Here is a 24,741-nt window from a genome sequence, read left to right on the forward strand (position 1 = left end):
TTTGTAAGTCTGCTGGATGTTAAAAGGAAAGCTTAAAGGATTACTTAGTGTTGTATTGTTTGGGGGTTGTATTTGAATTAGTGGTTGCCAAGATGTTCACTGTATGTTTTAAAAAGGTTAACTTGAGTTCATAGAATAAACATTGTTTTGCTTTTAAAAACTTTTCCATTTCTGCTGTACCACACTTGTAGAGTGGGCCGTGTGATCCCCATATCACAATCTATTAAAAGTTGTGGGTCAGGTGAACTCCATGATACACTTTGGCGTTCTCTGAAACCTGGCCCATAACACTTTCCCCGTGTCAGTCCATCTATGCTATGCTGAAATGCTTATCCACGCTTTCCCAGCTTCAGAGACAATCATTCCAATGCTCTAACTGACTTCATGGGAGTTCTGACAATACCCTAATCTACACCAAGCTCTGCTTACATTGCACTACTGGTTTACAGTCCCCCAATGTCTCAATTTAACATTTTCAGTTTACATTCCTCCATGGCCTCACCTCTTCATGTAACCTCTACCAGTCCTACAACCCTTCCGCAATCCAACATCACTTATTCTATTCACCTCACTATTGGTGCTGTCTTCAACTGCCTCAGCCCCAAGTTTGGGAATTCCCTCTTTGCCTCGCCCGGGACTGCCCCTTAAAATTACTTCCTCAAGTGAGCTTTTAATCATCAAAGCTAATGCCCTCTCCTTTTGTCAATCTTTGTTGGATTAAACTTTTGGGGATATTTTACTCCATTACAGGCACCAAATAAATGCAAGTTAGTGTTTTGCTTGGACAACTGTCATTAAAGGGGGTGAATTATCCATTTATTTCCCAAGTTGGCGCAATTCTTTTGGCCTCACCTCCAATGAACACATGGATGGATGACTGGCTACTCCTGGATCTCTGGCTTCAAGACATGTTTGCTGTGACAATCGACCCCCACCTCCTATTCATTTAAAAATAATATTTTCAGGAGACATGGGCATAACTGGCTAGACCAGCATTCTTATTGCCCATCTCCAACTACTCTCAAGAAAGTGGCCTTCTTAAACTGATGCAGCTCATGTGATGTGGGTACACTGTTCAAGGATCTTGACCCAGCAACAGTGAAGGGACAACAATAAAGTTCCAAGTCAGGAAGGTGCTTCGGGATTTTGCAATGCAGCACAAAAACATAGAAAACGTGATTGACTGCATTGCCGCCATGGTCGAATGTTTCGCGCACATCTGAAAAACAGCACACTGAGCAAAAAAGGATCTTAAGATTCCCAGAGCCAATGTCTGGCCTTTTTCATTGCTAAGTTCCGGCCTTTTACAAGTTTAGGCCACTGTAAGGTGTGAGCAAACTGAATAAAGGATTTTTCACACATGTACTGCTTTCCTTTTCTGCGTTTGTCATTTGAATATGATGTTTTTGACATGGACTGCATTTATTGGCATATTGCGTTACAGAGACGTAGTCAGGTGGGAATGGGACATATTCGGCATTCATGAAGCTTAACTCAAATTTGTGGGCAGATTCCTTGGGATTCTACCTATCTGTATTTTATTGCATATCTAACAACATCCCCTTAAATGTGCAAGTTATTTTTGCCTCTGCTACTCCTGGTGGTTGACTTCCATATATTACCCATTCTCCGCTTGAAAAATGTCCTCCTGAATTCCCTTTTGGGATTTATTGGTGATCATTTTGTATTCATGATCCTCAGTTTTTACTCCCCTACGTCCTCTTTGCATCTGCCCTATCTAATACATCCATGATTTTAGAGATCACCTTGTAATCTTTTATTTTCTAGTTTAAACATTTTTTTAAGTACCCAATTTTGTTTTTTTCCAATTAAGGAGCTAAATGGTTAGCGTGGCCAATCCATCTACCAATCACACCTTTGGGTTGTGGGGGTGAGACCCACGCAGACAAGGGGAGAATGTGAAAGCTCCATACGGACAGTAACCCGGGGCCGGGATTGAACCCGAGTCCTCGGCGCCGTGAGGCAGCAGTGCTCGAGTTATCAGAGCCCTAGCCTGTTCAATCTTTCCTGGTGGTTAGAACCTCAGTTCTGGCATCACCTTCAATTGGTTTTGTATCTTCCCAGCACCTCTATATCCACTTTATGATATGGAAACGAGAACTGTACAAAGTGTTGTATTTCAAATGTGGTTGAACCAAGGTTCTGTGAAAGTACGAACAATTTCTCAGCTTCTCAATTCTAACCCCGGGGAATTGAGCACTAGTGCTTCGCTTGAGTTTTAAAAAAAACATGGGGCGGGATTCTCCGCAATCGGCGCGATGTCCGCCGACCGGCGCCAAAAACGGCGCGAATCAGTCCGGCATCGCGCATACCCAAAGGTGCGGAATTCTCCGCATCATGAGGGGCTGAGCCCTCACCTTGAGGGGCTAGGCCCGCAGCGGACTGATTTCCGCCCCGCCAGCTGGCGGGAAAGGACTTTGGTGCCCCACCAGCTGGCCCGGAAATGACTTTGCCGTGCGGTGCATGCGCGGGAGCGCCAGCGGCCGCTCACGGCATCCCCGCGCATGTGCGGTGGAGAGGGTCTCTTCCGCCTCCACCATAGTGGAGACCATGGCGAAGGCGGAAGGAAAAGAGTGCCCCCACGGCACAGGCCCGCCCACGGATCGGTGGGCCCCGATCGCGGGCCAGGCCACCGACGGGGCACCCCCCGGGGCCAGATTGCCCCGCGCACCCCCCAGGACCCCGCCCGCGCCGCCTTGTCCCGCCGGTAAGAGAGGTGGTTTGATTCTCTCCGGCGGGACAGGCATTCCAGCAGCGGGACTTCGGCCCATCGCGAGCCGGAGCGTCGCCGGGAGGGGGCCCGCCAACCGGCGCGGCGCGATTCCCACCCCCGCCGAATATCCGGTGCCGGAGAATTCGGCAACCAGCGGGGGCGGGATTCACGCCAGCCCCCGGCAATTCTCCGACCCGCCGGGGGGTCGGAGAATCCCGCCCAAGGTTTTAATCTGTGCCATTACTATGTGATTTGTGTATCGGTGGCTGGAGGTCCATTTGTCCCTCTATCCAGATTCTTTAATGGAGAAGTTAAAAAAAAAAAGTGGAATTCTTTTTCAATTAAAAAAAATTCTTTCATGGGATGGGAGTGTCATTGGCAAGGCCATCATTTGCTGCCCATCGCTAACCTCTCTTGAACAGAGTGACTTTCCGACTTCCGGTGGCAGCCATGGAGGAGTAGGCTCATCGCACATTTGATGGCTCCCGCCTGTAACGGACTTTTGGACCTTTTCCCCCCGGTTTTTATGGGATAAATCAGTGAAGTGTGAGACAGTAAGGTTCGATTCCCGGCTTGGGTAACTGTCTGTGTGGAGTCTGCATGTTCTCCCCGTGCGTGCGTGGGTTTTCCCCGGGTGCTCCCGTTTCCTCCCACAATCCAAAGATGTGCAGGTTAGGTGCATTGGCCATGCTAAATTGCCCTTAGTGTTGGGTGGGGTTACTGGGTTATGGGGATAGGGTGGGGGCGTGGGCTTGGGTAGGGTGCTCTTTCCAAGAGCCGGTGCAGACTCGATGGGCTGAATGGCCTCCTTCTGCACTGTAAATTCTATGATTCTATGATATCATTATTAAGAAGCGAGCTGTGGGCGGGTTAACAAGTCCATCCAAAACGACCTGGAATAAATGATACGGGGGAGGTCTCTGCAGCGACAGTTTGGGAAGCTTTGAAGGCAGTAGTCAGAGGGGAATTAATCTCGATACGGGCCCAAGGAGAAAAAGCGAAACGGGCCGAGAAGGATAGATTAGTGGAGGAGATACTCCAGGTGGACAGGAGATACTCGGAGGCCCCGGATGCAGGGATACGGAGGGAGCGGGAGGTTACAGGCGGAGTTTGGGCTGATGACCACAGTGAAAGCGGTGGAACATTTGAGAACGGCAAGGGGGGCGATCTATGAATACGGGGAAAAGGCAAGGAGAATGTTGGCGCACAGCTCAGGAAAAGGGAGGCGGCCAGGGAGATAGGTAAAATAAAGAGTAGAGACAGTAATACTGTCCTGGACCCTGCAGGGGTACACTACATCCACTGCTTTACCTTCATCCACATGCTTGGTCACCTCCTCAAAGAATTCAATAAGACTTGTAAGGCAAGACCTACCCCTCGCAAATCCGTGCTGACTATCCCTAATCAAGCAGTGTCTTTCCAGATGCTCAGAAATCCTATCCCTCAGTACCCTTTCCATTACTTTGCACTAACTGGCCTGTAATTCACAAGGTTAACCCTATTCCCTTTTTTGAACAGGGGCACGACATTCGCCACTCTCCAATCCCCTGGTACCACCCCTGTTGACAGTGAGGACGAAAAGATCATTGCCGACGCCTTTGCAATTTCATCTCTTGCTTCCCATAGAATCCGGGGGACTTGTCCATCCTCAAGTTTTTCAAAATCCCCAACACATCTTCCTTCCTGACAAGTATTTCCTCGAGCTTACCAGTCTGCTTCACACTGTCCTCTCCAACAATATGGCGTCTCTCATTTGTAAATACAGAAGAAAAATACTCGTTCAAGACCTCTCCTATCTCTTCAGATTCAATACACAATCTCCCACTACTGTCCTTGATCGGACCTACCCTCGCTCTAGTCATTCTCATATTTCTCACATATGTGTAAAAGGCCTTGGGGTTTTCCTTGATCCTACCCGCCAAAGATTTTTCATGTCCTCGCTTCGCTCTCCTAATCCCTTTCTTCAGTTCCCTCCTGGCTATCTTGTATCCCTCGAACGCCCTGTCTGAACCTCGTTTCCTCAGCCTTACATAAGTCTCCTTCTTCCTCTGAACAAGACATTCAACCTCTCTTGTCAACCATGGTTCCCTCACTCGACCATCTCTTCCCTGCCTGACAGGGACATACATATCAAGGACACGTAGTACCTGTTCCTTGAACAAGTTCCACATTTCACTTGTGTCCTTCCCTGACAGCCTATGTTCCCAACTTATGCACTTCAATTCTTGTCTGACAACATCGTATTTACCCTTCCCCCAATTGCAAACCTTGCCCTGTTGCACACACCTATCCCTCTCCATTACTAAAGTGAAAGTCACAGAATTGTGGTCACTATCTCCAAAATGCTCCCCCACTAACAAATCTATCACTTGCCCTGGTTCATTACCAAGTACCAAATCCAATGTGGCCTCCCCTCTGGTCGGACAATTTACATACTGTGTTAGAAAAGCTTCCTGGACACACTGCATCACCCCATCCAAACTACTTGATCTAAAGAGTTTCCACTCAATGTTTGGGAAGTCAAAGTCACCCATGACTACTACCCGGTGACTTCTGCACCTTTCCAAAATCTGTTCCCCCACATCTCTGCTACTATTGGGGGGCCTGTAGAAAACTCCCAACAAGGCGACTGCTCCTTTCCTATTTCTGACTTCAACCCATACTACCTCAGTAGGCAGATACACCTCGAACTGCCTTTCTGCAGCTGTTATACTATCTCTAATTAACAATGCCACCCCCCCCCACCTCTTTTACCACCCTCCCTAATCCTATTGAAACATCTATAACCAGGGACCTCCTACAACCATTTCTGCCCCTCTTCTATCCATGTTTCCGTGATGGCCACCACATCGTAGTCCCAAGTACCGATCCATACCTTAAGTTCACCCACCTTATTCCTGATGCTTCTTGCATTGAAGTATACACACGTCAACCCATCTCCGTGCCTGCAAGTACTCTCCTTTGTCAGTGTTCCTTTCCCCACTGCTTCACTACACGCTTTGGCGTCCTGAATATCGGCTACCTTAGTTGCTGGACTACAAATCCGGTTCCCATTCCCCAGCCAAATTAGTTTAAACCTTCCCGAAGAGCACTAGAAAATGTCCCTCCCAGGATATTGGTGCCCCTTTGGTTCAGATGCAACCCGTCCTGCTTGTACAGGTCCCACCTTCCCCAGAATGCGCTCCAATTATCCAAATACCTGAAGCCCTCCCTCCTACCACCATTCCTGCAACCACGTGTTCAACTGCACTCTCTCCCTATTCCTAGCCTCGCTATCACGTGGCACCGGCAACAAACCAGAGATGACAACTCCGTCTGTCCTGGCTTTTAACTTCCAGCCTAACTCCCTAAACTCGTTTATTACTTCCACACCCCTTTTCCTACCTACGTCATTGGTACCAATGTGCATCATGACCTATAGAATCATAGAATCATAGAAGTTTACAGCATGGAAACAGGCCCTTCGGCCCAACCAGTCCATGCCGCCCAGTTTTTTACCATTAAGCTAGTCCCAGTTGCCCGCACTTGGCCCATAACCCTCTATACCCATCTTACCCATGTAACCATCTAAATGCTTTTTGAAAGACACAATTGTACCCGCTTCTACTACTACCTCTGGCAGCCCATTCCAGACACTCACTACCCTCTGAGTGAAGAAATTGCCCCTCTGGGCCCTTCTGAATCTCTCCCCTCTCACCTTAAACCTATGCCCTCTAGTTTTAGACTCCCCTACCTTTGGGAAAAGATGTTGACTATCTACCTTATCTATGCCCCTCATTATTTTATAGACCTCTATAAGATCACCCCTAAGCCTCCTACGCTCCAGGGAAAAAAGTCCCAGTCTATCCAGCCTCTCCTTATAACTCAAACCATCAAGTCCCGGCAACATCCTAGTAAATCTTTTCTGCACTCTTTCTAGTTTAATAATATCCTCTGGCTGCTCCCCCGCTCCCTTCAGGATCCTGAAGACACGATCCGAGACAACCCTGGCCCTGGTACCCGGGAGGCAACATACCTTCCGGGAGTTTCGCTCGCGACCACAGAATCTCCTATGTATTCCCCTAACCATTGAATCGCCTATTACTATTGCTTTTCTATTCTCCCCCCTTCCCTTCTGAGCCAGACTCAGTGCCAGAGACCTGGCCGCTAGGGCCTTCCCCGGTAGGTCATCCCCCCCCCCCCCCCCCCCCCCCCCCCAACAGAATCCAAAACGGTACACTTGTTTTGAAGGGGAACGGCCACGAGGGATCCCTGCACTGTCTGCCTGTTTGTTTTCTTTCCCGACTGTAACCCAGCTACTCTTGTCCTGTGCCTTGCGTGTGGTTACCTCTCTGTAACTCTTCTCTATAACCCCCTCTGCCTCCCGGATGATCCGAAGTTCATCTAGCTCCAGCTCCAGTTCCCTAACACAGTCTCTGAGGAGCTGGAGTTGGGTGCACTTCCCGCAGGTATAGTCAGCGGGGACACCGATGGTATCCCTCACCACCCACATCCTACAGGAGGAGCATGCAACTGGTCCAGCCTCATGCCTTACAGAATATAGCTGCCCGGTGGACCAACTGGACCTCCGCCCTCCGACTCTGTCAGCTGCACTCTCTGTAAACTCCTGGCTCCCTTCTCGCTCTTTGTGGAAATGTCGGAAACGAATTGAAAGGAGCGCCTTACTCTCTCCTCACCTAACTCCCTCAGTCACCAAACTCTCACTATAGCACACAAATGCACCAAATTCAGCACTCCCTCTGTCACCAAACTCTCACTTTAGCACTCAAATGCACCAAATTCAGCACTCCGTGCACTCAGGATGGGGGATCTATTTATAGACGGGAGCTTTCCCAGCTTGAAAGCCTTGGAGGATAAATTTAAATTGCCAGCAGGGAATGGTTTTAGGTATTTGCAGGTGCGAGACTTCCTGAGAAAACAGGTGCCGGCCTTTCCGCTGCTGCCGCCACGGGGGATACAGGATAGAGTAGTTTCCAGTACCTGGGTGGGAGAGGGGAAGGTATCGGATATTTACCAAGAGCTTTCGGAGGTGGAGGAAACTTCGGTGGAGGAGTTTAAGGGCAAGTGGGAGGACGAGCTCGGAGGAGAGAGAGAGGCGTGGCTATGGGCGGATGCCTTAAGCAGGGTTAATACCTCCTCATCATGAGCCAGGCTTAGCCTGTTACAATTTAAGGTAGTCCACCGGGCACACATGACAGCAGCTAGGATGAGTAAGTTCTTTGGGGTTGAGGATAGGCGTGCTGGAAGCCCAGTAAATCATCCTAAAATCTACAGATAAGAACAGGGGTGTACCAATTTAGAAAACACCAAAACCCATTATATTACATGAATTTCACCATTAGCATTTAATAGAAAATTTGTAGGTGATTTGTTTTTATCCACCTTTTTTTAACATTGCAGTTATTATGGCGAGATAAATTCATTCTTCTTCATCCTCTAATTCCAGATTAAAGTCTTTACAGTCCATTTTTGCTGAACTTTACATGTGGAGCCAATCTAAAGTATAATTTACAAGTTCTCTTCATTATTTTTATCTGAAATCACAGGGTAATTGTATCCTGGACTTTCAACCCACAGGTCAGCTTGACATAATGGTTAAACTCTCATATAGCAAGCCAGAAAGCTGCGGGTTGATACCTACTCCAGGATTGAGCACAATTTTTTTTTTTTTTCTTTTTTTAATGTTTTTATTCTTCATTTTCACATTTTCCTTCAAAATTTACACCCCACCCACAAACAGTAAACGGTAACAAATACAAAATCAATCCCCTTAACAATACCAACGATCCCATCCTCCCACCACCCCAAACAATGGCCCACCTGTCAATATATGCATCCAGTAAAACAAACCCTCCCGCGGTGGCAACAGAAAAACAAAGGAGAAAAAGGAGTCCGGGACCGCCCATGGTCACCATTGACCTATAGAGTCCACTCCCCCTCCCCCCCACTACACTCAACACCCTCCAACCTCTGAAAGAGTACCGTACATGATACACAAGAGTTGTACCCCCCCCAGTCTCCAACTTCTCCCGTCCACTGCCTCTTGTAAAACTCCTCCCCCCCCAACCTCGGTTCCTTCCCCCAAAATTTCCACCCCGGCTAGACCACTCGGACCCTGTTCTGACAGGCTCCGCTGGCCGCAGCCCCTCCCCCCACCTCACTCCCGTTCCCTGGCAGGCTTAAACTGGCCAGCATGGAGGCCGCCGCCCGGGTCCCTTTCCCCTTTCCCGGCCCTAGGAAAGCCCAGAAATCCCCTTTCAGCACACAAACCCCGCATATCCACCTACACCCCAAAGAGCCCTCATTTCGAGTGAAAATCCCATCACTTCCCTTGTCCAAATATACACATTGGCTCCTTTAGCCCCTACACCCGCACGCAGTGAAACACGCACGCAGTGAAACAAAAAAGAAGAAAATACAGTCATGAGGTTACATCGGCATCTGGCCATTTCTCAATTTCTCAGTTCTGCCACAGTCCTTCTGCCTTTGCAAACTCCTTCGCTGCTTCCGCCGTTCCAAAATAAAAGTCCCTGAGCTTATAAGTCACCCTCAGCTTCGCTGGATATACAATGCCGCACCGCACCTTGCTAATGTACAGTGCCCTCTTCACCCGGTTGAAGACAGCCCGCCTCCTCGCCAGCTCCACCGTAAAGTCCTGGTATACACGTATACCAGCTCCAGCCCACTGCACCACCCGCTTCTGCTTGGTCCAGCTCAGGACCTTCTCCTTCACACTGTACCTACGGAAGCACAGAGTCACTAACCTTGGCGGCTCACTCGCCTTTGGTACAGGCCTCCACGACCGATGAGCCCGATCCAGTTCATATCGGGAGGGATCCTCCCCCTCCCCCAATAGTTTTGCCAGCATCGCGGCAAAATACTCAGTCGGCTTCGGTCCTTCAACTCCTTCGGGCAGCCCTACAATCGTCAAATTCTGTCGCCTGGATCTGTTTTCCAGGTCTTCCATTTTTCCTCGCAGATCCTTGTTAATGTCCACCACCTTCCGCATCTCCTTCCCCATTGAGGCAAGTTAATCACCGTGCTGCAATAACGTCTCCTCCACTTCCTTCAGCGCCTCCCCTTGCTCTCACACCTCCGCCACTGCGCTCGCCACCGCCTTCGTTCCTGGGGAAATTGACTTCTCCACCAGCACACTCAACTTCTCTCATCTCCCTCCTCATTGTCTCCATGAATTTTGTAAACTGCCTTTCGAATTCCGCAGCCATCACCGTAGTTATTTCTTCAGCCGTAAGCAATGCGGCCTCCCCTGGTGCTCCAGCCTCCATTTTCCTTGGTGACCCCGCGGTGACCTTTCCACTCCCCGACGGACCTTCAGCTGTTTTCCTTACGGACGTTCTTTTGCTCACCCTCGACATTTTTCTTCACTCTGCCGCCTCTGTGCCTTCTCCCTGCTTTTGCCGCCTCCGTGGACCCTGGAACCTGGCTTAAAGTTCCGAAAATGCCGTTCCCGAACGGGTGCCCTCCATTGTGCGGCCACCTCCCGCCCGCCGTCACCAGAAGTCCCACATTTTTATTTTGATAATCTTTATCGTCACAAATAGGCTTACATTAGCACTGCACTGAAGTTACTGTGAAAAGCCACGCCTGTTCGGGTACACAGAAGGAGAATTCAGTATGTCCAAATGACCTAACAGCACATCTTTCGGGACTTGTGGGAGCAAACCGGAGCACCCGGAGGAAACCCACGCAGACAGAGGGAGAACGTGCAGACTCCGCATGGGGAGTGACCCAAGCTGGAAATCGAACCTGGGACTGTGGCGCTGTGAGGTGACAGTGCAAACCACTGTGCTGCACATCGCCTATGCCAACACTTCAGTACAATGCTAAGGCAGTGCTATGGTGTCAGAAATACAGTGTCAGAGATAAGTTACTAAAGCGAGCTGCTGCCTGCCCTGTCTACACAAGCAGGGTCCCATGGTGCTGAGAAGTCTCTTGGTGCCCTAGTCACACTTCTCCCTCAACCAAAGCAACAAGTGATGCCCTACCTAATTTGCTATTTTTGGGATCTTGCCACATTGGCTGCACATTTGTCCTACATAATAAATGGTGACAGCTCAAAAGTGAAACATTTTGAGACACAAGCAATTTCTTTCTTACAAGGGGCGGCACGGTGGTGCAGTGGTTAGCGCTGAGGACCAGTGTTCGATCCCGGCCCGTGTGGAGTTTGCACATTCTCCGCATGTCTGCGTGGGTCTCACCCCCACAACCCAAAAAGATTTGCGGAGTAGGTGAATTGGCCATACTAAATTACCCCTTAATTGGGAACAAAAAGAAATTGGGGGGGAAAAAAGAAAATCTTTCTTGCAGCTATTTCAGGGAAGAGATATAGTGCACTAGAGAGAAAGAGAGTGAGGGAAAGAGAGCCAGCAAGCAGAAAAGTGCTACATTGCAATCTTTTTTTGCTGAACTTTCCATGTGGAGCCTGTCTAAAATATAATTTACAAGTTCCCTTCATCATTTTATCTAAACTCACAGGATTGGTTCATCCTGGACTTTGAGCTCTCAGGTCAGCTTGACATTGTGATTAAACTCTTATCGCAAGTCAGAAAGTTGTGGTTGGAGACATAATAATCTGAACCCACACTCACCTGTTCAGAGGGACATAAGTGAAGGGATGCTCCTTTGGTGCCCTGAACAACGGTCAGCCTACAACCAACACTGCAAACACAGACTAGTTATTTCTCATTTGATTTCTTGGGTAATGAAATTTGCTGCCACATTTACTTAAGTAAATAGTCCATGATAAGTACTCTGCCTTATTTTCTCTCCAGACTTTAATGTTTCGGTGTCTCTAATGCTTCTGATCTACGCCGCCTTTACATACACCCCTCTTGAAATTCAGCAACCAGAGGTGGAGGATTCATTTTCACAGCAGGAGAATACATGAGCACACTGCAATTAACAAAAGACACAGAGCAGAAGGCAAGGGCTGACCCACAAGCCTACTGAATCCAAGAGATTACAATTCAACAGTTTGTTTGCTTGACATGACACAATGATCAGGACAGAACCCCACATTTCTCCCTTAGCCGCTAACATCAAGTGTCCGTCAAAGCTAAAAACCAACGCATGTAGGAATAAATCAAACATGCAAACAAAAATACACAATTCTCAATTGAGGAACAACAAGGAGTTCTGCTGCTAAAATATTCATTTTCACATACTTGAGTTGAATTCAGCTTCCTCTCCTCAATACAGATAAGACACTGAGGTTCTCTCAGAAACAAACCTGAACACATGCAACGCCCTCCCAGGCTTGTATGCAGCATCCATACAAACACACGTCAACTGCACACAATCTCTGCCACATTTAATGCAGTTCCACAGTTTGAAGATATATTGCTCCCACAGACGCCATCCAATATCTCAAGAGTTCAGTGTCGCTGAACAGCAAACAGTTCTTTGGCATCCTACTCACCCCCGGTGCTGCTGTTCTTGGCTGCCTGTTATGAGCCAGAAAATGTCAGTATCGCTGCAGGATCTCTGCATCCACTCTTGTCAGCTGCTGACACACCAATGAAGAAATTGGTTAATGTTTACTAAAAGCATACAGGTCAGGACCAATCGACATGGCTTAACTCATTCCTGTTTATGAACACATCACTGTTCAGGTGACGCAAATAGAATTGCAACCAGTGACTCAGGTTATGGTGAACATTACTTACTTTGCATTGAGTAGCACAGACTAGGAAAATCTCAGATTTGGTCCGCAATCTGTGTTTAGTAATTCATAGGATTGTTAACTCTAGGTGGACATATGCCTGGGAATTTCGTCACATGACTCTGACCTATGCCGTTCCCAGGCTCCAGCCATTGGTCAGCTAACATGGTTCTCCTCAGTGTCGAGCCATCCACTTCATCAAAACCAACAGAAACTGTTACCCAGTCGAATGATTCTTCACCGTCATTCTAACTGCCTTTCTATTCCAACTTCAATATTTTTGTAATGTTCAAAGAAATCAAAGCATCCAAAATGATCAGATAAATATTCTGCCTAATTGCTTGCTGCAATGGCTAGGAAATTGATCATTAATTGCGAACCTTCAGGGTAATGTTGGGATAGTGGCAACTCTCGTGACTGTACTAGGGTGATGGTAGATAGGTACATGACAAGCAGTCTCTGGCTCGGGGCGTAACAATCAGGCAAGCGTCCAAATCATTGCTAGATAGTGCCTCCCTGAAAAGGGTGTGTGCATGGCAGGATGTAGTCATAGAATTTACATGCAGAAGGGGCCATTCGGCCCATCGAGTCTACACTGGCACCTAAAAGATCACCCTCCCTAAGATCACACCTCTACCCTATCCCCGTAACCCAGCAACGCCACCTAACCTTTGGACACTACGTGGCGATTTAGCGTGACCAATCCACCTAACCCATCTTAGGACTGTGGGAGGAAACCCACGTAAACACGGGGAGAATGTGCAGACTCCATGCAGACAGTCACCCAAGCCAGGAATCGGACCCAGGTCCCTGGCACTGTAAAGCAAGTGCTAACCACTGGCTACCGTGCCGCCCCTAGTCTCTCTATGATGGTGGAGGAGGACTAGAATCAGGATTAATTTAGGATGTCTGCCAATGCTGGTCTAGTGGTCTCAGTTGTGTGTCAGCGGGTGGGACCCTTGCCTCGGAGTTAGAAGGTTGTAGGTTCAAGTCCCACTCCATGATCACATTTTTGTTTGAGACATTGCTGCGCACAAATTGGCTGCCACGATTCCGACATTGCAAAAGTGACATTAGCTGGAAAGGACTTTGGGAGATCCCGAGATTGTGAAAGGTGCAATATAAATGCAAGTCTTTCATTCCATTCCTGCTGGTCAGGTACCCAAAGTGTGGCATTTACACATGGGATAGGAACCCAATAAGCCATCAAAGTAGTCTAAGAATGGGGTTAAAACTAAAGTGACTTTTTTTTAAATGTGGTTAACAAAGAACAAAGAACAAAGAAATGTACAGCACAGGAACAGGCCCTTCGGCCCTCCAAGCCCGTGCCGACCATACTGCCCGACTAAACTACAATCTTCTACACTTCCTGGGGCCGTATCCTTCTATTCCCATCCTATTCATATATTTGTCAAGATGCCCCTTAAATGTCCCTATCGTCCCTGCTTCCACTACCTCCTCCGGTAGCGAGTTCCAGGCACCCACTACCCTCTGCGTAAAAAACTTGCCTCGTACATCTACTCTAAACCTTGCCCCTCTCACCTTAAACCTATGCCCCCTAGTAATTGACCCCTCTACCCTGGGGAAAAGCCTCTGACTATCCACTCTGTCTATGCCCCTCATAATTTTGTATACCTCTATCAGGTCGCCCCTCAACCTCCTTCGTTCCAGTGAGAACAAACCGAGTTTATTCAATCGCTCCTCATAGCTTATGCCCTCCATACCAGGCAACATTCTGGTAAATCTCTTCTGCACCCTCTCTAAAGCCTCCACATCCTTCTGGTAGTGTGGCGACCAGAATTGAACATTATACTCCAAGTGTGGCCTAACCAAGGTTCTATACAGCTGCAACATGACTTGCCAATTCTTATACTCAATGCCCCGGCCAATGAAGGCAAGCATGCCGTATGCCTTCTTGACTACCTTCTCCACCTGTGTTGCCCCTTTCAATGACCTGTGGACCTGTACTCCTAGATCTCTTTGACTTTCAATACTCTTGAGGGTTCTACCATTCACTGTATATTCCCTACCTGCATTAGCCCTTCCAAAATGCATTACCTCACATTTGTCCGGATTAAACTCCATCTGCCATCTCTCCGCCCAAGTCTCCAGACAATCTATATCCTGCTGTATCCTCAGACAGTCCTCATCGCTATCCGCAATTCCACCAACCTTTGTGTCATCTGCAAACTTACTAATCAGACCAGTTACATTTTCCTCCAAATCATTTATATATACTACAAACAGCAAAGGTCCCAACACTGATCCCTGTGGAACACCACTGGTCACAGCCCTCCAATTAGAAAAGCATCCCTCCATTGCTACCCTCTGCCTTCTATGGCCTAGCCAGTTCTGTATCCACCTTGCCAGTTCACCCCTGATCCCGTGTGACTTCACCTTTTGTACTAGTCTACCATGAGGGAACTTGTCAAAGGCCTTACTGAAGTCCATATAGACAACATCTACTGCCCTACCTGCATCAATCATCTTAGTGACCTCCTCGAAAAACTCTATCAAGTTAGTGAGACACGACCTCCCCTTCACAAAACCGTGCTTCCTCTCACTAATACGTCCATTTGCTTCCAAATGGGAGTAGATCCTGTCTCGAAGAATTCTCTCCAGTAATTTCCCTACCACTGAAGTAAGGCTCACCGGCCTGTAGTTCCCGGGATTATCCTTGCTACCCTTCTTAAACAGAGGAACAACATTGGCTATTCTCCAGTCCTCCGGGACATCCCCTGAAGACAGCGAGGATCCAAAGATTTCTGTCAAGGCCTCAGCAATTTCCTCTCCAGCCTCCTTCAGTGTTCTGGGGTAGATCCCATCAGGCCCTGGGGACTTATCTACCTTAATATTTTTTAAGACACCCAACACCTCGTCTTTTTGGATCACAATGTGACCCAGGCTATCTACACCCCCTTCTCCAGACTCAACATCTACCAATTCCTTCTCTTTGGTGAATACTGATGCAAAGTATTCATTTAGTACCTCGCCCATTTCCTCTGGCTCCGCACATAGATTCCCTTGCCTATCCTTCAGTGGGCCAACCCTTTCCCTGGCTACCCTCTTGCTTTTTATGTACGTGTAAAAAGCCTTGGGATTTTCCTTAACCCTATTTGCCAATGACTTTTCATGACCCCTTCTAGCCCTCCTGACTCCTTGCTTAAGTTCCTTCCTACTTTCCTTATATGCCACACAGGCTTCGTCTGTTTCCAGCCTTTTAGCCCTGACAAATGCCTCCTTTTTCTTTTTGACGAGGCCTACAATATCACTCGTCATCCAAGGTTCCCGAAAATTGCCGTATTTATCTTTCTTCCTCACAGGAACATGCCTGCCCTGTATTCCTTTCAACTGACACTTGAAAGCCTCCCACATGTCAGATGTTGATTTGCCCTCAAACATCCGCCCCCAATCTATGTTCTTCAGTTCCCGCCTAATATTGTTATAATTAGCCTTCCCCCAATTTAGCACATTCATCCTCGGACCACTCTTATCCTTGTCCACCAGTACTTTAAAACTTACTGAATTGTGGTCACTGTTACCAAAATGCTCCCCTACTGAAACATCTACCACCTGGCCGGGCTCATTCCCCAATACCAGGTCCAGTACCGCCCCTTCCCTAGTTGGACTGTTTACATATTGTTTTAAGAAGCCCTCCTGGATGCTCCTTACAAACTCCGCCCCGTCTAAGCCCCTGGCACTAAGTGAGTCCCAGTCAATATTGGGGAAGTTGAAGTCTCCCATCACCACAACCCTGTTGTTTTTACTCTTTTCCAAAATCTGTCTACCTATCTGCTCCTCTATCTCCCGCTGGCTGTTGGGAGGCCTGTAGTATACCCCCAACATTGTGACTGCACCCTTCTTATTCCTGATCTCTACCCATATAGCCTCACTGCCCTCTGAGGTGTCCTCTCGCAGTATAGCTGTGATATTCTCCCGAACAAGTAGCGCAACTCCGCCTCCCCTTTTACATCCCCCTCTATCCCGCCTGAAACATCTAAATCCTGGAACGTTTAGCTGCCAATCCTGCCCTTCCCTCAAGCAGGTTTCTGTAATGGCAACAACATCATAGTTCCAAGTAGTAATCCAAGCTCTAAGTTCATCTGCCTTACCCGTAATGCTCCTTGCATTAAAACATATGCACTTCAGGCCACCAGACCCGCTGTGTTCAGCAACTTCTCCCCGTCTGCTCTGCCTCAGAGCCACACTGTCCCTATTCCCTAGTTCTCCCTCAATGCTCTCACCTTCTGACCTATTGCTCCCGTGCCCACCCCCCTGCCATACTAGTTTAAACCCTCCCGTGTGGGTTTAGCACTGCTGCCTCATAGTCCCAGTGGCCCGGATTCAATTCCAGCCTTGGGTGATTGTGCAAACTCCACACATTCTCCCCATGCCTATGTGGGTTTCCTCCCACAGTCCAAATATGTGTAGGTTAGGTAGATCAGCCGTGTTACATTACCCCTTACTGTCCAGCGATGTGCAGGTTAGGTGGGGTTATGGGGATAGGTGAGGGAGTGGGCCTCAATAGGGTGCCCTTTCAGAGGATCGGTGCAGAATCAATGGGCCGAATGAACTCCTTCTGCACGGTAGGAATTCTATGGTTCTAAGGAAATGCAACCTCTTTGCTGATTGAAAGTTAAACCTTCAAACTCCTAAGCAATTTTTTAAATTCTGTGAGACTGATCAGCGCTCATTGCCAAATAAATATCATATTTTAATAGAGGAGCTGGAACCTGGTTAGCACATTGGGTACTCACGTTGTGAACCTAGTTGCAACCCAACCCAAATGGAAGTATGAATGCCCCCTTTCTTCAGATGATTGATTTGATACAAAGCGCAAGTTATAAGGTAAGTAAGGTCAGGTCCAAAGCACATTGATAAAGTCCAAATCACAGATGCGTGACGATACCTGGATTTGGGCCATGTGCATTCTCCATAGCTTTGCTTTGGACCACTTCCCAAACATGATACGGAAAAGCCCAATATCCATTAACAGAAAAACGCACAGGTCTAATCAATGTAAGCACAATTCACACACACAGCGCAGAGCATGGATCCAATGTTCCATGTAAGGCGGACAGTAGATGTAAGTTACTTGCATTGTTCAGGTTAAATTACCAGAATTTATTTCAAAAAATATACATGGAAGCAACACCAAACCAGGTGACAAACAATAATACGTGATCAACAATATAATGACATACATAGACATTTTAATCTGATATTCAAATCCAAAATGAAATGTTTGTGCTTTGCAGGATGAAAAGCTTTGGTAATGTGCCTCTCTATTTGTTTAGCAATACAAATGATTGAGCAAGTATTAAAACCATTCTCCATAGTCGTTTAGTAACCACTCTCCATAGTTCTTTAGTCAATTATGCCATGTGTGGATTGGAAACTCAATTAAATGTAATCTAAACCATCCTGAAGAGCTCTACAGATGCCAAGAAAAGTCGAACACAATTTAACCTAGCACAGCACTCCCTTTCATTCTCCCAACCCCTCCTTGGTCTCCTTAATCACTGCCGGAGGCCAAACAAAACTGTTTGGAATGTTTTAACATCCTTTTTGATCCCAAGGTGAGCTTCCGATCACATAGCTGCCTGCCACCAAAACCACTTACTCTTCTTTTGTGGGATATGGGTCGGCACTTATTGTCCATCCCCTAATTGCCCTTGAAAAGGTGCTACAAATGGCTGGGGGAGCAGGGAGGCAATCGGGTGGTGAAGATCAAGGAAAAATACAAAGTGGAGTTGGGAGGGGAGGTCAATTGGGAAGTATGGAGTGAGGCACTGCGTAGGGTAAACAGGGCTTCCTCTTGTGCAAGGATGAGCCTGAAACAGTTTAAGGTGGCGCACAGGGTGCAGGTGACTCGGGCGAGAATGTGTGGGTTCTTTCAGGGTGTAGCAGTTGAGTGAGAGAGGTGTGGGCAGGGCCAGCGAATCACGTGCACGTTTTGGGGTTGCGAAAAATTGGGAAGATTCTGGGTGGGAGTGTTCGCGATCTTAGCCAGGGTAGTGGAGGAGGAGGTGGACCTTTGGTGGCGATATTTGGGGTTTCAGAGAAGCCGGAGCTCATGAAGAGGAAGGCCGATGTCGTGGTCTTCGCCTCTCTGATTGCACGCCCAATCGAATTTTGTTGGGAGTGGCAGTTGGCATTGCCGCCGGGGGCTTGGTTGGGTGACCTGTACGACTTCCTGCGGTTAGAGAAGATAAAGTATGAGTTATGAGGCTCATCAGGGGGGTTTGAGAAAAGGTGATGGATGTTTGTGGCCGTGTTTGAGGAGCTGTTCGTCGCAGGGGGGTGGGGGGAGGGGAGGATGAAAAAAGGAACAAATCTCTACAGACTGCATAGTTGATTGTTAGGAAGTACGTTTCCCAGGATGTTTATTTGCTGTAACCTGTTTTGATGCATGCTTGTAATAAAATACATTTCAAACAAAAAAAGGTGGTGGTGAGACACAGTCAATGTGGTGTACATACACTCAGTGCTGTTAGGGATGGAGTTCCAGAATTGTGACCCAGCAGCAGCGAAGGAATGGCAATATAGTTCCAAGTCGGAATTGTGAACGTCTGATGCCCTTATCCTTCTAGGTTGTAGAAGCCACGGATTTGAAAGGTGCTGTTGAGCAGCTGTGGCAAGTTGCTGCAGTGCATCTTGTAGAATGCACACACTGCTGCCATGATGCTTCGGTGATGGAGCAAGTGAATGTTTAAGGTGGAAGATGGGGTGCCAATTAAGCAGACCGTTTCATTCTGGATGGTGTTCAGCTTCTTGATCTGTACTTATCCAGGCAAGTGGAGTATATTCCATCACATTCCTGACTTGGACAAGCTTTAGGCTCATTATTCCCAGCCTCTGATCTGCTCTTGTAGCAACAATGTGTGTATGGCTAGCCCAGTTCAGTTTCTGGTCAAATGGTAATCTGCAGGATGTTGAGAGTAGGTGAATTAGCCATGGTAATGCCATTGAATGTCAAGACAGATGTTTAATAGATTTTTGGAGATGATAATTGCCTGGCTCATTTATGCCACAAATGTTACTAGGCACTTTATCAGTTCAAGGTCTTGCAGCATATGGCCACTGACTGCTTCAACACTCTTGAGGAGTCACAAACGGTGCTGAACATTGCGCTATCATCAGCGAACATCCCCACTTCTGCCCTTATGATGGAGGAACATAGGAATTAGGAGAAGTAGGCAATTCACCCCTTCGAGCCTGCTCCACCATTAAATCAGATCATGGCTGATCTTTTGCTGGTCTCAAATCCATCTTCCCATCTGTTCCCCATATCCCATTAAGGTCATTAATGAAGCAGCTGAAGATGGTTGGGCCGAGGAAACTGCTGAGGAATTCCTGCAGTGATGTCCCGTAACTGAAATGATTGGCTTCCAACAACCACAACCATCGTCCTCTGGGCCCATTACGACTCCAACCAGTTGAGTCCCCCCCCCCCCCCCCACCAAAGTCCCACTAACATCAATTTTGGCAGGTGTTACAGACGGGAGGTGAGGGATCCTCCTAAAAACCCAATTCCCTTTATTTTTCTGTTATGTTTGCTTTTATAAGTTTTGCATCTTGACGATTACTGACGACCCCCCCCCCCCCCGAAGTGCTATTTGATCTGACCCAAGGACACCCCCCCGATACCATGCTATTGGGTCTGGCTCAGTGATTACATATTTTGATGGACTTGGCTACTTTGATTTCCTGGGACTTGACTGGCTCTTAATGTTGATTGGTGCTGGTGTTCCAGAATGTTCTGCCAAACTCAGACAGGCTCCATATTACACATTGAAGTTCACTAAACATTGTGCAATTCGCAAACAAACCAAATGCCTTTGCCCATTTGAAGTTTCAAACGCCACATCGCAGATAGGATTATCTATTAGAAATTACCATGCGAGGGAATACACTGAAAGTGCCCTTGTAAAGAATAAAGCATATGTTAGGAATTGTTCTGGTTCCCGGATAGAAAGATTGACTATCTTTGCAGCTTTGGAAAGTTAATTAAGTGGTAAGCTGACTCAAGTGGCCAGCATACCATCACACGGCCACCTTAGTTTATTAGCACAAAGTAAAACATAGAATCAGCTACCGGTCAAGAGCAGTTCAGCACACTGCCCCTGATATGGGCGACATTAAGCATGGAGCATCGGAGCTGAAGTTAACAGGTAGAAGTGTGCAGAACCAAGGTGCCACTCCAAATGCATACTTTATTCCTACTGATTTTTCTGACAAACTTATTTTGGGGTTTAAGATGAGACATTTTGCTATCTTTCTGTTGACCCCATGACATTTGTCAATCAGCAGCATAATTCATCTGGAGTCCCAGTCAACAATGACCAGGGTAAAAGGGTAAGCCAGAAATTATATGTCAGTTTCTCTTACTCCCTTTGGGGCTATGCATGTGTGAAGCTCTTTTAAGGCAGTCTAATAATGGATGTTGTCACGGTTGTAAATTTTGTGTCCAAAATAGGAAATTAAAATTGTTAGTGCTGAAAAAAAAAGGATAAATCAGTGATAATTAGTTGAGATTTGTAAATGGCATGCTTGAGAGAAGGAAATACTTGCTTTTATAGAGTACATTATATGACCTCAAAATATCCCAAATGGCTTTACAGCAATGAAGTGTAACCATTTTTATAAAGTAGATAATTAAGTTGAAGAAATAATTAGCATGTGAATAAAGGGATGGTAGTGACTTAAGAACATACAAATTAGAAGCACAGTAGCACAAGTGGTTTGCACTGTGGCTTCACAGCGCCAGGGTCCCAGGTTCAATTCCCCGCTGGGTCACTGTCTGTGCGGAGTCTGCACATTTTCCCAGTGTCTGCGTGGGTTTCCTCCGGGTGCTCTGGTTTCCTCTCTCAGTCCAAAGACGTGCAGGTTAGGTGGATTGGCCAAGATAAATTGCCCTTCGTGACCAAAAAAAAAGGTTAGGAGGGGTTATTGGGTTACAGGGATAGGGTGGAAGTGAGGGCTTAAGTGGGTCGGTGCAGACTCGATGGGCCGAATGGCCTCCTTCTGCGCTGTATGTTCAATGAAAAAGCAGTAGGCCATTCAGCCCTCAAGCCTGCTCCACCATTCCATAAGAACATGGGTGATCTGGTGGTGGCCTCAATTCCACTTCCCTTAGTACCAGCTATACCTTTTCACTCCCTTGTCATTCAAGAATCTATCTAATTCAGCCTTAAAAAATATTCAAAGACCCTGCCTCCACTGCTCTCGGGAGCGAGTTCCAAGGCTCATGATCCCCAGAGAAAAATATTCTTTTCATCTTCTTCTTAAATGGGAGACACTATTTTTCAACTGTGTTCCCCTAGGTCTAGTCTCTCCCACGGGGAAACATCCTTTCAGCATCTACCGGTCAAGACTCCTCAGAATCTTACCTCTCATTCTTCTAACTCCAATGGATACAAACCCAACCTGTCAAACCTTTTCTCATAGAATAATCCCCTCATTTCAGGAATTAGTTGAGCGAAGCTTCTCTGAACAGTTTCTAATTAAGGATTAGGTAGGTAGGTCGAGTGTTTTTCACATGTCAGTGCAGATTCGAAGGGCCTCTTCTGCACTGTATTTTTCTGTGATTCTGTAATGCAATTATATCCTTTCTTAAACAAGAAACCCTATCCGTACATAGTGCTCCAAATGATCACTCACAAATACCCTATACATTTGTAGCAAAACATCTTTATTTTCATGTTCCATTCCCCTTACAATAAACACTAACATACCCATTTACCATCCCCATTACTTGCTGTCCCTGCGTACTAACTTGTGATTCATGTATCAGGACACCAGAACCATCCGGATCTCATTTTTACCCATTTAAATAACATGCTGCTTTTTATTATTCCTGCCAAAGTCGGGCAAGTTCACATTTTACCACATTACATTCCATCTGCCAAATGTTTACTCACTTAACCTACATATATTCCTTTGCGGACTCCTTACGTTCTCCTCACAATTTACTTTCCTACTTTTCTTTGTGCCTTCAACAATTTTGGCATCCATACATTTGATCCCATCCGCCAAGTCATGAATATAGATTGTCAATAGTGGAGGTCCGGGCACTGATCATTGTGGCACTCCACTCGTTACAGCTTGCCAATTCAAAAATGATCCATTCATGCCTACTCTCCATTTCCTGCTAGTTAACCAAGCTGCTATCCATGCTACTATGTTACCACATACATCATGAAGTGTGTAATAATCTTTGTAATCAAATGCCTTTAAATATAACCACATCCACAGGTACCCCAAATTGCTATTATAGATATGAATTTTTGGAAGTGAATTTGGGAAGCTATTATTAAAGAAATGGTTGCATAAATAAACGCAATAATAGAATAAAGGGGTTCTAGATGTACGGATAATAAGATGGCGTGAGGACAGAAAGCAGAGTAGGGTTATAGGGTTAGTTTTAACAAGATTGGCCAAGTGTGATAATAATGTTCTCTAACGTATTGTGCTGAGGCACAGACACAGACAAAATCATATTGAAGTTTTCCCAATGACATCAAATCAGAGAGAAAGAATACAAGAGATTTTATGAAAATGCACAGATCAGCTGAGTGGGCTGATCGACAGCCGATGTAGTTCAAATGTGAATGCGTATTTTTGGGGAAATAAACAATGAAAAAGTTAGATGTTTAACATGAACAGCAATTTAGGTGTTCCAACATCACATGGACTGCAGGGGTTTAAGAAGACAGCTCACCACTCAAGGGTAATTATGGATGGGCAATAAATGCTGGCCTAGCCAGCAAAGCGCACATCCCTTGAATGAATAAAAAATAAAGTCAGTAGGGGCGGTGTGTGTGTGGAGGAAAGATCTCGAACAAAGATACACATGTATCTTTGAAGTTGGGAGGGAAAGGAGAAAAGGCCATAAAAAGGAAAATAGGATTTTGGACATCGAACAGATAAAAAAAGGTGTGTTGGCAATTTTATATGACAGAGATTTTGCCACAGCTGACATTTAGTGTTCAGTTCGGGCCTTATTATATTAAGCGGAATAATATTAGCGGCAAGGAAAGCATTTGGCATCAATACCAGGAAAGAGAGGCTATAGTGATCTGGGAATTCTGGGGGGTTTTCCCACTAGGATAAGAATGTTAATGTCACAGAGGTTTTGAGATTATGACAGGTGATTAACAGAAGTTAGGACATTTAGATGTAACACTGTACATGGAACACTTTACAAGGACTGGCAAAAACTGAATCATTTAAAAGGAATTCGAGAAGCACCTAAAAAGGAACATAATAATAATCTTTATTATTGTCACAAGTAGGCTTACATTAACACTGCAATGAAATTACTGTGAAAATCCCCTAGTCGCCACACCCCCGGCACCTGTTCAAGTACAAGGAGGTAGAATTCAGAATGTCCAATCCACCTAATGAACACGTCTTTTGGAACTTGTGGGAGGAAATTGGAGCACCCGGAGGAAACCCACGCAGACACGGGGAGAACGTGCAGAGTCCACACAGACAGTGACCCAAGCCGTAATCGAACCTGGGACCCTGGCGCTGTGTAGCAACAGTGCTAACCACTGTGCTACCGTGCCGCCCTAAAACAACTGAGGAATGATAAAGAGGAAAGAGGATTAGGATAAATTACTGAACTAACTAATCAAGAAGTTGGTAAAGAGATTTGGGACTTCCTGAAATCATAGAAGCAATTTTATAAATAGAACTGAGTTATATTCTCTATGGAATACTGAATTCTTAAACTACAGCTAAACAAATCAGGATTTAAGGGAAAGTAATGTCATTTATTCAATTGAGGCTGTCCATCGTTCCTGATTCAAGCACATGACAGGCACTCAACCAACAACAGAGAGGCTCTCTTTTAATCATTGATATTCCAAATTAATCAAGTTAAAGAGACCCTTGAGATTTCATTTAAAACCACTGTTCTAACTTGAATGAAAGTCAGCACTAACTCATTAGCCAAGATGGAGTCTCTCAGTTCAAATGCATTATTCAACCTCAAACTAAGAAATCCTGGGTAACCTTTCACTTCACTACAGCATCATTGTTCCCTTATTTAATATTTTTAATGTTGGAAAAGAGTTCAAGGCAATTTACAAAATCAAATCAGAAAAAAAGATACTAAGCCAGAGAAAAAAATATGACCAACAGTTTGGAAAAAGAGGTGGGTTTAATGAAGCACCTTAGAGGTTGAGAGGACTGTAGAGAGGCAGAAAGATTTAAGGAGCGAATTTCAGAATGTAGAGACTAGACGCCCGAAGGCATGCGGCAAATAGTAGAGTGGGTGCAGAACAGAAGGATTATGGGTTTCTTCCAGGAAGATGGG

General features: G+C 46.3%; 1 protein-coding gene across 3 annotated transcripts in view; it reads right to left on the reverse strand.

The window, feature by feature from the left end:
• Nucleotides 1-24,741, reverse strand: part of slc31a1 (solute carrier family 31 member 1) — a 97,156-nt gene that overhangs the window by 49,093 nt on the left and 23,322 nt on the right. Inside the window, exon 2 of one of the 3 annotated variants that reach the window (XM_072488172.1) lies at nucleotides 12,174-12,257. The exons of 1 other annotated variant lie outside the window; for it this stretch is intronic. The gene's annotated coding sequence lies outside the window, so the exon portion shown is untranslated. Of the gene's footprint in view, nucleotides 1-12,173; nucleotides 12,261-24,741 lie in introns of all 3 variants that reach the window. One more of the 3 variants, XM_072488173.1, reaches the window with a different exon arrangement.

Source organism: Scyliorhinus torazame, chromosome 22 (genome assembly GCF_047496885.1).
Source record: "Scyliorhinus torazame isolate Kashiwa2021f chromosome 22, sScyTor2.1, whole genome shotgun sequence".
NCBI classification, from domain to species: domain Eukaryota; kingdom Metazoa; phylum Chordata; class Chondrichthyes; order Carcharhiniformes; family Scyliorhinidae; genus Scyliorhinus; species Scyliorhinus torazame.